Source organism: Pyxicephalus adspersus, chromosome 5 (genome assembly GCF_032062135.1).
Source record: "Pyxicephalus adspersus chromosome 5, UCB_Pads_2.0, whole genome shotgun sequence".
Classification (NCBI taxonomy): Eukaryota; Metazoa; Chordata; class Amphibia; order Anura; family Pyxicephalidae; genus Pyxicephalus; species Pyxicephalus adspersus.
In genome coordinates, this window is record NC_092862.1 from 96089801 (window position 1) to 96108089 (window position 18289).

The 18289-nt window shown below is 35.6% G+C and overlaps 1 protein-coding gene across 5 annotated transcripts in view; it reads right to left on the reverse strand.

Annotated features, from left to right (window-relative positions):
- The window catches only part of ELMO1 (engulfment and cell motility 1), a 203652-nt gene that overhangs the window by 32662 nt on the left and 152701 nt on the right, over window positions 1–18289 (reverse strand). Inside the window, exon 1 of one of the 5 annotated variants that reach the window (XM_072412199.1) lies at window positions 17727–18036. The exons of 3 other annotated variants lie outside the window; for them this stretch is intronic. The gene's annotated coding sequence lies outside the window, so the exon portion shown is untranslated. Of the gene's footprint in view, window positions 1–17726; window positions 18037–18289 lie in introns of those variants that run through there. One more of the 5 variants, XM_072412198.1, reaches the window with a different exon arrangement.

Below are 18289 nucleotides of genomic sequence, written 5' to 3' on the forward strand. Positions count from 1 at the left end.
AGATGTTAACTACTTGGGCCCAGCTGTCCTAGGGGTTATGGGCAGATCATCATAGTTACACGAATATAAAATAGTAGCAATTTTCCTCTTTCCACTATCCCAATAAAGCAGGTCGGAGTATCAGGCTCAGCTACAGAGGGGAATTCACCCAGTATGCCTAGGCATTGCATTTTGTCCTGTTTCTAGGTTTTAGTTAAGGAGCATTCTGATTATAAATCACAAGGAAGAGACCAATTATTTTTCCCAATTGGCAACTGATTGCAGCACACATCAAAGAAACTGATTTTCATATGCTACGTACTATTCTATCAGTTGAAGAATCATTTTATTAACTTTCAGGTCATTAGGGAACCCTTTATATAGTTAGTATATCCAAAGTTTACAGTGTATTAGCATTGTGGTCAATGGGAAGAATTCCTTTTACATTACTGGCCATTGGGAAGAATGCCACCTTTACAGATAGCCAAACAGATCATTTGTGTCACTTAAACTGACCTAAGAGTTGAAAACTGCTCATTGCTAAAGGAATTACTAGCAATCTTTGAAGGTACCTCACAGTTCCATGGAATCCTGGTTGAGAAACATTGACCTGGACCAAAGTAATATGATGTCTAAGTTTGACCTACATTTGGTGGGGCACATGTTATCAGAAGGTCAGTAACTTTTTAGCAAACATGTTTTATCTCAAGGATGGCAAATGCTGGCTGGGAAAAATGTACCTCATCATGCTCTTACTGTGACCGCTTACCTTCTCTAATTGATGCAAGAAAGCTCGACAAATACCACATTATATTGTTTGCAAGGTGCCGATTTCCACGAGGATCTGCTCAAGCCTGCTAAAATGTCATAAAGCCACTGAGCACTGTATCGTGGTATATAGGAATGGGCATGTGGGCATATTCACACCAACCAGTAACATTTTGGTTATTTCAAATGCCTGTAGCAGGGCCTCCGAGAGATAAACAGTGAAGGTATTAACTGGCACTTTATGGTTCTGCTGCAGCTATGGCTGGGATTGTTGTACTACAGACATTAGATTTCTTTAACTGTAAGATGTACCAGTACTAAAGTTTCTACACCCATATTAATATGGGGTTCTGGTGGACTGTAGTAATGACAATATTGGTGGTACTTTGGTGCCTATAATTTTAAAGAGAACACAGAAGACATTCACATTTATTATTTGTGCTTTGTCAAAGGAAGGAAAATAAAACTATAATGATACATGAAGTATATTTCAATAAATTTGAGATGTACTCCCAATTACTTTGGAAATATATATATATATAATATATTAATATAATAAATAAAGTTTTTTTTTTATTTGTTTTTGACACAACTAATGCACCAGCAGCCCAAGTAATTTTAATTGATACCTATGTGGTGTGCCCATGCTGGATATGGGGTTATACTGTAACTGCTTATGAGGATGGAATAGTCGGACTGACTGATGGACGTTCCAGTGAAGCAGATTAATGGCTGCACCAGGTCCCACTTAGCCGAGATGAAACTGCAGCTCAGCATTCTAAGCTGTCAGCGTTCTGTGGGAAATAGACATCTTATTCTAGGCTTTAGACATCAGGCTGCTTAGAATCAGCAGGAAAGACTTCATGAAAGGAAATAGGGTGATCATTGAAAAATGTAGTGATTGTACCAAGAAATTTTTGCATTTTGACAGCATCAAACAGTTTAGGTAGTTATGTCATTGCAGTGACTTTATTTAAGTATTTAAACATTTTACAACACAACTAATATTAAGCATTAGTGAATAATCAGTGAATGCAACTAATATCAAGCATGAGTGAATGCCTAAACATGAAGGGAATTATTACATGATTGAATCCAGGAAACTAGGTATAGTGCAACCACATACTGCAATATCTCCGCTGTGGTACTCCAAAACTTTGCCTGCAGTACATACACAGTCAAAAACTTTAAAAGTTAAAAAAAAAAAACCTTGGCACACCTTGGCAATGCTATTTAGTGTATCTGAAAAAGGTCTCTTAGTTTGTTTTACTGCATTTTGTACTCTGTCTCTTGGAATTAAACTTCTTATGTTAAATGAGTTGGAGTTAAGACAGATGGTAAACAAGTATGCCAGTAGATAAATGGCCCAATTGGTCAAATACATTGTGCTATACTATGCTGCAACTTCTTTCAAGCAGACATAATCAATCCAGCCATGTACACTAGAAGGAGTCTGACAAATGACAATGAGATATCCACTAAACAAACTAGTCACAGGATTGGCTTTATTAATTAAGCTGAAAGTAAGTGAGAGGAAATGTAAAGCATTGGAAATTTTTCATGTATCTTCACAAGTTTAAAACACAACTAAAACAATATGATGTATTTTTCTGAAAATGATACAATTACAAATATAAAATTATAAAGAATGTTGCATATGTGTATTGAAAGCCACATCTGACCAAACACCTTCCTGCTCCACAAAACAACATTATTGTCGCATTTAGGTAAAATCATGGCATCCCTTACCATTGCATGGCAAAGTAGCCCCTTACATTGGTGGGTAATGAAAATGACCCTCTGTACACTGGTGGTCAGTGGTAGAGGTGTCTGCATACATTGGTGGTTGGAGGTACAATGGTAGCTATTGGAATAAAGACCCTTTAGCATGGTGATTAAAGGAAAGAATGCCCTACTTTTTCAAGGAAAATTCATTTTAGTAATGCATGATTCAAAAAATTACAAATCTTAAAAACCACTATATTTATTTTGTAACATAATATAATGTTTATTATTGTTAATGCTGCTATGGAATATTTAGTTATTTAAATGAAACTTTTTTTTTATGAGTAACTGTTGTTACCTTTGCAGATTAAGGCTGGATTCACATTTTTGCCTTGCAGCAGTATGCCCATACTATCACATATATTATTGCAACACACATTATACACCTTTTTCAATTAAAACACTGTCCTATTTGGATGATTAAAGTAGCACTGGTCTGAAGTTTTTTGTTTGACTAGAATGTTGGACTTTGTATTAGAACTAATGAGTTAATGCACTCACTGTAATCCTGAGCATTAGCCATTACCAAATTCCATAAAAATAACCAAACAAATGTTTTACAGTAGATGTAAAACAATATGATAAATGACTATTTACATGTATTGTGAAACCTATAATATGCATATTTAGCTGGTAATTGAGCTAAACCTCTAAATGTATATAGAACAGAAATAGCGGAACAATTATAGCACATACAGGAGACCTGAAACAACTGATAAAAAGATTTTAACCCTCAGTATAAGTACATTTTTAGCAAGTTTAGCCTTCCAAAAGCGACATGGTTTAAGTTAAGGAGGTTTTATTTATTAGAAAGTTTAACAGTGCTAGGATAATCCCTGGGAGATTTTAAAATGCATGTTTTCCTATAATAAGCTTCTCACTGAGCTCAGACTGGAGTTGGATATTCGCAGAAGCAGCATGAAAATTGTTAGAAAGTCAATTATATAGATGTATACCTTTCACATTGTGAAATTTGAAAAAAAAAAAAATTTCATTTCTCCGGCCCTTTGGGTGGTCCAGGGCTCTGACAGTTAGATGGGTTCAGCAGTCTGCTGCGTCCTTATACATTGTCCATTTACAAGCTGGGGGAATGGCAAAACTTGTGTTACTTTAGCAGTCACTCACTTTAGCGATGGGAGAGTGGGCGGGCTGTGTCCCTGCACATAACCCGCCCACTCTCCCATTGCAGGCTCAGATATGCAATAGAATAGTGGGCGGAGTTGTTCCATCATGATGTCACGTTCAGTGGCGTCATGATGACATAACTCCGTCCACTCTCCTATCGGCCCGGCCCCTCTGTAAAATTTCAGATTGTGGCCCCTGACTAAAAAAGTTTGCCCACCCCTGATATAGACAAAGAGTTTTAGCAGAACTCCACACGGAAATACACATAATAATGCATACAGGTATATTTTTTGCTGTTTGTGTTTCTCTCAGTCAATTTCTTAGATTTACACAATGCTACCATATAGCACAGTCCTGTCTGGCAGGACAAGAAAACTAATGATTCACTGCTAAAGTAACACAAGTTTTGTCATTCCCCTAGCCTGTAAATGAACAGTGTATAGGGACGCAGCAGACTGCTGAACCCATCTTAGTGTCACAGTGCTGTATGAAACAATACAGAACTCTTTTATTTTGTAATTTTATGTATCTATATTTGTAGCATGGCTCCACAATCGTTCTATAAGAACATGTACGGTGAATCAGTCATACTTTGCTAAACAGCTTTCAATTTAAAAATGGAGAATAGTTTATGGAAGAAGATAGACATAATCCCTATCCTCTTCCTTTCAGCAGGCCAGTGACAAGGATGCAATATATATACTGTAGTATGTGAATCTATCCCATGAAATATTAGGGGATAGAGTCAGGAAACTCAATATATATATATATATATATATATATATATATATATATATATATATAGTGTGTGTGTGTGTTATTTATAATAAACGACAGCAAATATGAACCCTATCTGAATAAAACTCAACTGGGTTACACTTTTAAGGTCTAAAATATATTAGTAACATTTGAAGACATTAACTTTTTGTTGAAAATTACATTATTTGCACTGTGGGCACAGTGATTTAACGGGTAATTTTAGTCGATGCACATATTCCAAATCAAGCCCATCACCTAAAGCTCAGGAAAATAATTGCTAAGCAACGAATAGTACAGCCCAGATAATTGTAGCAATTATTTTAGAAGTTCACGTAATGCAACACATACTAAAGATTACAAATTGTCTGTTCTCTAAAATTTGCAGAGTTCGGCTGGTCCACTGCATCTTATTACTAGTCTAAATAACACACTCTATACATAAAAATTCAGACTTGTAAACAGATTCCTAAATTTCTCTAAATAGCTAATTTAGAGAACATGCACTATTCTAATTAAGAAATAATATATGGAGGTGAGATCATATCTTCGTTGCATTAGGACTGGGTTTAAAAACACCTACTCTAGTCCATACAAAGAAAATACAGAACTAATTAGGGGCAAGACTGATGCAATAAAGTTTAGCTTATATATTGATGTTATGACTTGTTTACTTCGCCTTATGGGAAAACAGATTTTTACATCACACTAATTTGGTCGTGAATATTGGGAACATCTATTTTATGTACTGCACACATTTTTTTATAAGACATTGTAATAGTTACTGGTTCAGCATACCAATAGGATGTCCCCATAATGTAACAAGAAAATGGTCATGGTTTGCTAAAAGTAGGTCTCAAGGCTTATGAATACTAATAATAAAATAACATATTTACTTGGTACAAAAACAAGGGAGTGAAATTAATAAAATCAAATCCCAAAGCAAAATGTAAAAGTTAAAGCCGGGGCTTTCAGGGGTGTAGATGTCCCCCTCGGCATTTACAGTTTCCTTTCACTTGCATGACTACTGTTCATAAAAGTCCATCATTGAAGTAGTGTTTGGTTGTGGGCAGCAGAAGTATTTACTCCCTTCTTTACAGGTACATCTGACCTTTTAGATCTTTTAATCTTTGTAACAGGGTCCTTAAAAGATGGGGGTCCCAGCACAAAAAACAGGCAAATATAGAACTATAAACTGCTATCAAAAGCTTCAGGTCACATCAGGCCTCCATATTAAAGCCAATTAATGATCAATATCTCCTATAGGTTATGTCTCAAAGTTGTTAAAATTGAAAAAATCAAAGCCCCTTAACAGTAACAGAGACTTTCCCAAGGACTTCTACCAAGCTGTCTGTGCAATGTGCATATTAGAACCACAATTACCTTATCATACAGGTTTCCTCACAATTGCCATTGTTTTTATTATTATTATTTATTAGTATTATGTAATACAAGACTTTGAAACACTATGGTGGGTGTTATGTATGCCACCCATTTTATAACTACATATTTTAAAATAAAAATAAGTTTTAATATAACATCCCCCTACACAATCTAAAACATTGCCAAAATAAACAGATGTACCGTTTCTTAGGACTGTACTTAGGAATGCGACTCTCAAACAAAATGTATTTGTAGTTTGGTATTTTACACATTTTTATATTACATTGCAATCATAAGGCATATAAAACCTACATTTAGGAAATAAAAAGAGCTTTCCCTGAGACAGTCTGGCTACGGCTGATGTTAGTCATACACACTTGCTGGATTATATATAGCTATATCAAATGGTTTTTAATCAACGGTGATACTCAGATAGCAGCAGATAAGTGAAGATCATCCCAGACTTTGGTCTGAATATATGAGCTTCACAATATCTGAGATCAGACTGGCCTTCAGATTTGTCTGTTGCATACCAATTAAACACAGCTTTGTTTTATGGCAGAGAAGAAGGTGAGGTTGTGTATTTTCCATTTTTAAAAATATAGTTTTGTTTTTATTCCTTACTACATCATTTTACAAACCAGGGTACTTCAGCTTTAATGAATATTATTTTTAGAAAACATTCTATAAACATTGCTGATCAAGCATGCTCCTGAAGCTTCTATTTCCAGTATTTATCTTAATTACTGCAGATTAGTGGGACTATGTAGTCTTTATTTTGACTACATTAGGATTAGATAAGTATCTGCTGTTTTAATCTAAACTGAATTCATTCTAATGAATGGATGTATTAAGGATTTGTTGCATTCTACCAAATTCCCTGACTCTGTACTCATTTGCATATCCCTACTCATTTATATGCACATCTTTTGTGGAATGGCTTTCTAAAATGTATGTGCAATATTTAAGGAAAGAGATTGAGCAGTGAAAGGAAATTCCCCAATCCATGTACATAAGGTCCGCTTATAGCAAGATTGTTGCAAAGGTCAAAATGCCACAAACAAGGTAAAAAAATATATAGAGCATTTTCTATAGAAGCACTGTGAAGCACAGAGATGTGATGAATCCTAAACAGCTAGTGGAAGAGCTGTCACCCAGGGTAAGCTGGGTCACATTTCCAGGAAGAGATTCTCCTTGGAGGGAACATGTCATGAATTTTGAAATTACTCCTGTACTTCACAACAAGGAATGGTGTTCAGTAGCAATAATGTGTCATGAATAATAATCAAAATATTCAAATACCTTTACATAGAGCCATGTCAAGGTATAAAATAATTCTGGCTTGCACTGCATTCTCGGAGTGGCTGGTTCTCAAAAGCTGAAGGACCCCAGGTTATTCATTCTTTTTAATAGTGAAGTACTTAACTCAAGAAAATGATGATAAAGAAAAAAAAAAAAAACTATAGGTGAAGTCAGAGCTAGTAATACAATAATTGGCATGGTTAATAAAACATTGAAAGATGAAAAAGTGGATTATTCACCTTCTTTATCAAAATTCTACATATACATGGCTGGTAGTAATATAAATTTTTCTATGTAATACAAATATAGCATTTAAAAATGGTATAAGAGGTAAAAATGTTTGGAAAAACACTACTGTGACTGTGATAAAGCCAGATCTAGATTAAAGAACTGATGGTCATAATTCAAGGGCAAAAAAAACTAGCCCAAATGAAAATCAACAGGTATTTTTCAAAGGCAAAACAGTTGCAATCATTTTGTAGGGCTTGATGACAAAGTACAAATCAGTTTGAAACATGCACGCTGTAAAAAATTATCTAAAATGTTCCGGCAAGTATCTTGTCTCTCTCCAAGGTACTGAGCAATCATCCCTGCTTCTTGTACACAATCATCCATTACATCATTTCCAGCTCTATTTCAATGTTCTAATTCTGAACAAAATCACTTTGTATCACTTATGTCAGCTACTTTTATCTCTGAACTGGAACCTGGTCTTGGCTCAGCAGAAGAGCTGATGGAAGGGAAGTACAGTACCCAGATGTCTAAATCGTTTAGTGCTTTCCACATACTATAAATGCACCTAGATTTAGCAAATGGAAAAGTTTTTGTGTAAGTGAAGAATATCTTCTACAGATATTGTGCCAAGGTTATTCAAAAGTTTGTGACTTTATACATTGGAAAATGATCCACTAGAGTGAAAAATGGTTCTCTATACTGGGAACATGTTCAGGATATACATATCCAACTCTTTGGCATGCAGTAGTAGGATAGCAAGCTAGAATCACAGCCAGAACACCTTCAGAATTAAGTTTGTAAGTTCTCCATGTGTTTGCATGAGTTTCTTCCCACATACCAACAACATACAGGTAGGTTAATCACCTCCTCCCTCAAAAAATCGACCTCAGACGATTAGAAATTTAGGAGTACAGGTAGTCCCTGAGTTAAGGACATCCAACATACAGACGACTCCTAGATACGAATGGGCCTTCCCTGCGAGCTTGTGTTCTATGGAGACTTGATGGGGGAAGGGGAGTGCTTTGCATGACTTGCAGAAGAAATCTTCTGCTAAAGGCAGCTGAGGTTGTGGCTGATCTCTTCTAAAACCTTCTTCTAACTCTTTAATGACCAAGACAAATTCTGCAGTTGTTTCTTTTTGCATATCAAAGCACAGATTTCTCCAGAAGTTAATGAATGTCTAGGCTCCATAAAGTTTTTTTTTTTCTTGCTTTTGTTTGTGATTAACTCTCTGTGAGGATTTTATACAGTAACTGACACCATGCTGCCTAATAATATGTTGAGACAAACATCTATCCTAATTGCATTTATTAAAATAATGCACCTATTCCGACTTACATACGAAGAACATAAGAACACACTTACAGTCTCTATCTTGTATGACAATTGAATTGACATTTTAGATTGAGGTTGTTGTTGTTATATAAATTCAAGATCTGGATGCACCACAAATAATGTTTCCCACTAACGTTAGATGATAGACAAAACAAAAGTAAATATTTACAATTCCGCCAACCTCACGGAAATACGAAGTACCCGGTGATCATTTTCACAGAATATGCTAGAGGCACGATCCATAGAAATGCACAGATAGCCACAAGTACATTGTATGTGGTATATCACATTTAGAAATGCAGAATGTTATGCACAAAGAATGAAGTCAGTTAAGAAGTTACCCACACATTGTTCTGATGTGAAGGCTATTTTATGCTTCAAGGCCTTCTATCATGAGAACAATTATTTGTTATTGTGGAAGACATGTTTAAAATGTATTGATCTTGCCACATGTGTACAGTTTATTTTTGAATAATTCTAGTTACTTTAGCTCAGTTATTACAATTCACAAGTAAAGAAAATAAATATCACCTTAAAGCTCAACTCTGAGTATAAGACAAAATTACCATTGCAGTGGGGCTACCTCTGAACAGTAAAAGCTACATGCTCATTTTTATTTAAAAAACAAACAAACAGCACTGCTACTTACCTTATTCATCAATCTCAAGGAATACAGTGACATTTTCTTCAATAGTCCAGGTTGTGAGCCTACCTCCGCATTCTCATTTACAATGCAGGGCTTTTGGAGTTAGGGATGAGACAATTATAGCAAAAGTAGAAAAAGAGTGCTTTTTGAACCCCATAGACAAAAGTGAGCATATTTTCCTTGAGTTAGACGCCAAGAAACATCTTGGTATGTTAATTCCTAAAAATGTATTGTATGTTATTTTTAGCAACATTTATAGATTTGTCTATAATCTAATTTGTCTATAATGGTATCGGCCAATTATCGGGCGAAAATCTGCCGTGTGTACAGTCGGTCGTCGTCCATCGTCCGACGACCGTCCTGGCGGATCCATGGACGACGACCGATCCTAATGAAAGGGAAGGGGAGAGTGCGCAGCAGGGTGCCGCTCCGTCGCTCTCCCCCTCCCCTCTCCATAGAGCATGAACGGTGCTGTATGTACAGCATCGTTCATGCATCCTGCAGTCTTTTCTCGTTGGAAAGGATCGTGAAAGATCCTTTCCAACGAGAAAAATTGCAAGTGTGTACGCAGCTTTAATCATACCCAGGTGGAGGAGGCAACATGTGCAATATGCATTGGTGCATTGTATTGGCTTTAACAGTGAATCCCCCCCTGCCCAATGCACCTGTGCTACACTTAAAATGTAAACAGCACCTATTATTTCATGCCTGAAGGTGCATTGCAGCCCACTTGTTTTGAATAACAATCCTAACACTGCAATGTTCATCAATATAGTGCATGGTGGTATAAACCGGCCCTTAGGGTTATTTGTAAATAATGGAGCCTACTCTGCCAATTTACCAGCCGTGTGGATTTGCCACATTTGTTAAACTACAGTCAAGTGTACTAAGAGGAATTTTTCTTTTTTCTGTCCTTATTTACTTTCTAGATTTTATTTCTATAAAGAAAAAGAAAGATCAGAGTGGGACAAACGCTCCTATAGCCTACCTATTTCAATATCTGTGTAATAGTTGCCAGAGGGTCATGAAGTCTGTTATTTTAAACAGATAAAATGTAATTTAATAAAGATTAAATATCATCCTGCTTCAAGGGCTGAAATAGAAGAGAACTGCAACAGAGAAGGAGAAAAACTCCATGGACAGACCCTGGTCTTGTCTTATGTGTGTTCACATAAGACACACAGTAGACATTCCTGTGACAGGTTATTGCTAAAGGGCAGAAGCACACAAAACTTTTTTGCGACGAATTATTACGATTAATTACGATAATTACGATTTTTTGCAACAAATTATACAAATCCTTCACTTTGAAAAACCTTTTACATTTTTTTTCCTATCAAAAACATACAATAGAACATACAATGTTTCCATGCTTCAATTTTTCTAATCAATGAAGATCCAAAACAGTATATTGTTTTTTCAGGTTAGCTGCATTTAGAACACATAACAGAAACAGAGATTATAGCTAATCAATAGGTCTTGCTGATTCCAGGAGGTTCCTTGCTGCTTTTTTTTCCATTATGCTGGTGTTGTCTATTGCTCGACCAGTCCAGAATGTGTGTGACTGTAGCCCAGAACAGCATCTGGCTCTTTCCATTAACTACACAAATCAGCAAATCCATTGTCCCCCAGTCATTCTTGATTCATTTGTTTTCTAAGCACTGTCAATGGCACATTCCTATTTCTTTTCTGCCTAGCTGGCTGCCATTAATGTTATTTACAGTGAGCCTGTGCAGGTAAGCCAGAATAAAGAGATCCTATCAGATTTTTACTTTGAGTGGGCTTTTACACTTCAAAAATAAAATTTAGCTATTTTGACTAACCCTTTGATTTTGTACTCAGTATTGAAAAACAGTCACTTTCATTTTTTTTAAGTAGTGCAAGATGTTTTTAAAGTGAGCATTAAATCTGTTTTGTTAGTATACTCATTTATAAAACTATAATAAGGCATTTCTTTTGATTTATACAATTTTACTATTGCTAGACATCTAGTGGCCATTTATAAGACACAACCAGCCCTAGAGAATACACTACACTTAAAATGTAAGGAGCACCTATTATTTCATGGTGTTTATCATATAAAAACATGTATACATAATAAGCCAGTTAATGATGATCATCCACACCTACTATCAACTACTATGTATCTGTTTCTGTCCTAAGCCCGACAGTTGCTGTTATTGTAAAAATCCACCAATCCCATCACAGCTTAGCATAATTATCACTGCTAATTACTTCTTTTATCCTATTTAGGATTACACCTCTATCAATGAACACAAAACACTTGTGCACTTTCACAGAACATTAGAATCCTGCTGAGAAAACATGGCTGGAGGCTACTAAATTACAGAATAGTTACTACCATCCATCAGGTAGTATATGACTCTTTTCCTTCTTAAGGACCACTAATAATAAGGTAATTGAAAAGGATTTTAACCAATCATCAAATCTATAATCAAAAGCTTTATTTAGCATCACGGAACTTGAAATATCCAATGCAATACAAATTAGCAAGTATGTAAAGATGCTTATAAACCTAATACTGAACCTTTGCTCTTCTGATGTATCTACCAAGCTGCAAAGACCTAACATTATTACCACCAATAATCTTTATTTTTTTATATAAGTTGTTCTTGCTATGTCAAGCTTTTGTGTTTAAAAGTGTACAAGTGTGTACTATACAAATTTTATTCTATGTATATATATATATAGACACCCCTCTATTACATGAGTTGTACATGCGTTATTGTGAAATTGCTCATAATTGGACAGAAGTGACACAAATGCCTCGTTGGATATTGTATATTAATTTTGGCTAAAGTACCTTGCCATGAAGCGGTATTATAATAATTTCTCTCCCATAATCTGACCCCTAACCAAACTCGTAAACCAAATGTAAACTGCAGTCAGATATGTCCTGTACACCACAGCTCATGTTGAGAGAAAGGAACACAAAAGAGTCAATCAGTTGTGCTGCAGTGCAGGGAAAATGCAGATAGGAGGAGAGAACAGATTGACAAAGTGATATGCTCATTAGTCTGTTTCTTTTCCTTTCACTGGTCAGTCACAGCCTGGGGGTGATGTGGAAAAGTGTGTTACTAAATAGCAGTGGGGTAAAAAAGACAGGATTCATGTCTTCCCAAAGCTGAGCTGTGGCAAAGCTGTATAAATCTCAGATATTTATGTGCAGAAATACAAATTCTCTGGCAGCTCCCTTATATGAAATTCATCTGCACATTTAGCCGCTTGCCTGAAATTCAGGTTTAAAACAAAACTGTCAGGGGAAAAATATGGCAGATACCTTTACTAAGACCACTTTTGAAGATGTTAGTTGCCTAGTTGTAATGCTGAACCGCTTGTTTCAGTATTGTATTATAATATTGTATTGTAATATTGTATAGTATTGTATTATAAGCGTTGCGTTAGCATAGATATGCAGAGAAAGCCTTCTGACGTTCATCAAATGTTCCCTATACTTTTTTTTAGGTTAGGGGACTCAGACTATACTACAGCTAGAGGGTAAGGATGACAGTCCTAGTCAGCTGACAATTTCAGAACTAGTAATTTTCTTTAATGTAAAACTAATTCCTAAACCCCATATTTGAACAAATCCTAACATCTATGCCTGATACCTTTGCATGGTGGATGAACTCAGGATTTTTTTTAGAATAGGTGACATGATCTGTCTTAGGAGTCTACTTACCTTTTCACATTTGGAACAGGGGGATGAGCTACTTATCATTAAATGGTTTCAATATCGTGAACTGACCACATTTGTATTTTCAAAAATGCAGGAGGGTCTCCCACCATACAGGGCTACCCCCTTTGAAGCTTCCTGCAAGTCCAATGCAGCAGCTAAAGGTCTAAGCTCTTTGATCTATTTTACGCTAACCTCACAGAGGGACAAAGTTACTTATATAAAAATCTGTGAATGGGAACTGAATGAGTATCAAGGATACCCACAATTTGGCTCCATGGCTTAAATATGGTGGCTGAGACCTTCTGGAATGAGATATTTGAATTACTACTATCACCATGTTTCGCATTTACAAGACTCCTGAATGTGCACTATTTATTAGGCCAAAAAGTTCTATCCCCCAAAACTTTCTATGTTTAATTTGTTATATCCTCCTGGCAGCACTGCTAAATCTTGGCAACCCCTCACTTTGGCCTTAAATGCCCTTTCCCTCCAAACTTAATTGGATCATGGTAAATGACAAGCTCACACACACACACACCCTCAAAAATAATCTACTCAAATATTTGAAAACCGTGGTGTAATTATTTAACACCTCGGTAACTTTACAGTGTTGGTTTCTTTCTCCCCCCTCCTAACCCTACCTCATTTTTCTTTTGTTTGGTTTTGTATTGTTTTTGTTCATTTTTGGATGACAATTCTAACTCAGTATGTATGTGTTCTTGAATTTGTGATTTGAAATTGTTTCAAATGTGGAACCTTTTTTTTTTTTAACAAAAAAAAATTATCAATAAATGATTAAAATACAAACCTAACCACTATGAAATTGAAATCTTAAATCACATAAAATATTTCCAAACCACATACCTTGTTCTGGTAATTTGTCTCATTATAGGTACCCAGAGTGTACAAACATATGAGTATCTCCCCAGGAATGATGGGCCGGGACACCGAGACTGCAGAACAATGACCTGCCATAATACTTGGGCAAAGGGCACAAAGACTTTACGCAGATCATTTGCTCTGTTACATAGAAGCAACCGGTTAGAAAATCTCAATCTCTGCAGATACTTTAATTCAGAAACAGTCCAAAAATCCTAAACAAAGCTCATAATCAGATCAATCGGTTGTAATTTGTAATTGTAATCAAACCAGCTATGCCTCTATTGAATGTTGGTTTAAACTAATATTTAAAAAATGAATACCTGAATACTTTGTTACCTATAAAAACTATGTTGGCAACAACAACATACACATACATTATTTTTGCTTAAGTATAGCAGAGAGAGCTACATTTGTTTCCACAAGAACAGAAAACCAGTAGTTACTGTTGACATTTCAAACTAAAACCATGTGAAACGCAGTTACCAGATACAGCAATGTTAAAGTACATGTACAGCTACAATATTACCCCTCTAAATATATATTAAAGACCTAATGCGTACTGTACATATTTTTTTATTATTGCATTCACTTTTGTCAAACAACCCATTCAGTTTCCCTTTTTTATATGTTAAAAATACATCGACTGCTATTAGAAATAAATATGGTTGTAATTTTCAGTCTGCAGAATGAACACTGGAGGTAACTACAATCTGCTTTATGTAGACACATTATGAACTTTAGGTTTGCAATAAACTGACAGATGTGTGTTCACTATTCTGCCTGCCCCCTCTAGGTAAATTGTATATGCATTGTTCAAATATAAGTGCTTGCAGGGATTGCCATCAAGCTGGAGAACCTTTATTTGTGACAACAAACATTTCCGAAGACTGTATTTCTAATCACCCCCTAAATAACCAGGGTAATTCAGAATGCATAAAGAAGAAAACCTTTTATATAGGGTATAGAAAACCTTCAAAAAATGCCAAACAATGGGTATGAATAGTAAAAATAAAAAATTATTACCAGCTCAATTTTTTGAACCTCAGAGTATATGTAACAAAGTTTTGGATGTGTGTTGCTTTACATTATGTTCTAACAGCTGGGTGTACATGGAGTTCTTTTCAGCTTGTGCAGGAACATTAGGGTGACATTAACCATATTGCAGAACAGTAAGCCATAGGATAAGAAGAGCAGGATCAATGAGATCTCAGTGTGATTTCAGAAGCAATTTATTTTTTAATCAGACTTCCAATGTAAGAATTCAAGGGCTTCTCTTTAAGTGAACACTGATTATAGGATCAGACCTTATAGCAAGGGCGTTTGTTCAGAATAAAAAGGAACAATTAATAATTGTTTTAGATGCACACTGTCCCTGTTCATTTTATTTATGTATATTGTGTGTGGAACCTAACTACAATGGAGGTTCAATCAAACCACAATGACAATATTATGAAGGAGCTGCTAAGAATAAACAAATGATTCAAAAGCTTTGCCTATAATCTACACATGGTGATAATAAAATGTACTAGAACCAACATGTGTTATGCCTATGTTGTAAACAAATTGAAATTTAAAGATAAATGAGATGAATTACACATCGAAAACTAATTTGTTATTGTTGTCTGTAGTCTTGCAGTAGTTCTCCTACATCTAGCAGAATGAATATGTTGCAAAGCTATACCAGGGTTTCACATGGAACAACAACATTCTATTGCTTGACATGTGACAGATATGGAGATCAGTAAGCAGCCCAGTTGTGCTCCAAAACCAAGTTAAATTTGCCCTAAATGCCCATCAACATAAGGGAAAATGTAGACATTGTGCATGTATGGAAGGTGATCAGTTACAATCAGAATTGGCATAATATACTACATCACATAGCAACCTTTTTCAACCTTTTCACCTCTTAGGAAACTAAAAAAAAAAAAAAAAACCCAGTAAAATCAGTTTATGGTGGGTCAGTGGGAAATTGTTTCTTAAATAAGTGGGCAGTGGAAAAATCCCCCTCTTACAGTGGTTTGTATAATTCAACACTTTTAAACAACTAAACATCATGATAGTCATAAAGCTGGGCCAACCAAGCGATGTCACCTCCTAAACTATGCAAGAATCATCAAATGCCAAGTAACTGAGCCACAGTTTAAGGAACCTTGTTTTAGAATGGCTGTCTACCAGTGACCAATCTTTATTCACAGAGAAGTTTAAGAGGGGATCGGATAATCTACCGATTGCTGACAATCCCTTTAAGCACTAGTAAATTAAAATGATCCCATACTCTATTGTGTGTTACTTCCCCCACCTCCTAGATCGTAAGCTCTTCGGGGAAGGGTCCTCTCCTCCTGTGTCACTGTATTCGTCTGTCATTTGCAACCATGTAATACATATCTTGAATAATTTATCTTTTGGTATGTTCTAGCAATGTCTTGTATACCCCAGAACCCATTACAATTTATATCATTACATTTGTAACCTATGTGTGCTTGTATTTAATGAATACAAGTCAATTCAGTTTGTACCTTGCAAGGTTATATTAGGCATATTTTATGTTGCTCCACAGGACTCTGAATAACGTGATACACTTAGATGTGTTTTACTAGCTACAAACCTCAAAGAGTATAATACAAAGAAAGCAACATCAACACACACATAATTCCCTGAAGATATGAGAGGGCTCTCATCACAAAGTGAAGGATGCTTCAAAACAAACAGAAAAGCCACAAAGTAATAATCTACTTACTCAACTGAACTGAACTCCCATCATGCAAATCGCATCTCACCTGCTACCTCACTTTTGGATAGCTATCATTATACCATCATTAGGTACCATTAAACAAAATACAGCTAAACATTATTATTCATAATTTATAATAAGAAAATACATTTCTAAGGTATACCAGCATTTGTTAACAAAGCATTACATGTGTAAAAAAAAAGCCAAATTACAATTAACACTATGAGAACCTGACATGCTTGATGTGGACTGGGCTGGCTGTAATCAGGGGTTAACAATTCTAGCAGAGCGAAAGGAGGATGATAAGGAAACATCAGCTAGAAGTGATCCAATAACAATGCCCTAGCTCTGCTTGACTGACAAGACAAAGAAGTGGCTGCTGCAGCTGCTTATATTGTAATGAAGTACCATAGGTATAAGAAAGGTAAGTCCTAATGCAATGCAACAACATGCCCACTGAGAGGCTTCATTACCTAGTTACTTGACCTGTAATTTATCAAACCCAGTTTACTAAATTCAAAGAGTAATTTACAGGTCTGACATAAAATGAACGACATGAAAAATGCTTTTGTAGCTTTTAGAAAGAACAACGAATAGCAGATAATGTTAAAAATTATATAGAACAATATATTTACTAATGACATTTAAATATTATTACAATGACAGCTGGGTAGGTAATGTGAATTGAAAAAAACCCATACCAATCATGTATCATCCTAATTTTGACAATTTTGGAATAATAGGAACAAGAAGAAATGATTTCCTATTGGTTGCTATAGGCTACTGCAGTCTCCAATGGCTCTTTGTTTATTGCCTTGCATGTAACACAGTAATTTGCTATATGCACACAATCATATAAATGCAGAACTCAAAAGTTACACAAGCATAAATTAAAAGTCATATAAAAGTTACAAGGAATTTACAAACTGAAAAGTTGTCGCCTTGAAAATATTCAAATAGCCGTTACAAATCAAACTGATATAAAAAAAATATCACACAAATTATAACATAATAGGAATGAAACATTTTAGTTTATGTAAAAATCTAAGCAATGCATTGAACCTCAATCACAGCTTTAGCAAACAAAAAGATGTGTTTACCTAGCAGCCGATTGTGCTGTACTTACACATGTCCCATTGATCCATTGTTCTGTGCTATAGTATTCGTCCTTCTAGTAATAATTAATTCCCATCAGAATCAGAAGATAAAAACACAAGCAAGAAAATATACATAGGAAGTTTGTTTCATAGAAGGCTTCTACTTCTACTATGCATCTATGACTCCTGTACAGTTCAAGTACAAAAAGATAAGCATGTAGCTGAGCTTATGTTTATTGTGCTGCTGGACCAGCTGTGATGTGATAGGCAGAGTCACCCTTACATGGGCCAATCACAGCCCATTTCCATTCCAGGGAAATTCCTGCCTATTTGTTTAGAATCCTCGGAGACCTTTCCCTCTGTATAATAAAAAAACACGTTTCTCTTCCAGGATCATACTGAACTAAATTACATTTTGTGTCTTTGCTGTTCTGCTCTCCCTCCCATCCTGGATGACATACATCAGCTTAGAAGGAGAGAGTTCAAATTCATTCCCAGCTTTCACCTTGTTGGGGAGTGGGGAAGAAAAGGGAGCGTCTGGGCTCAATAATTACTTATTCTGTCAC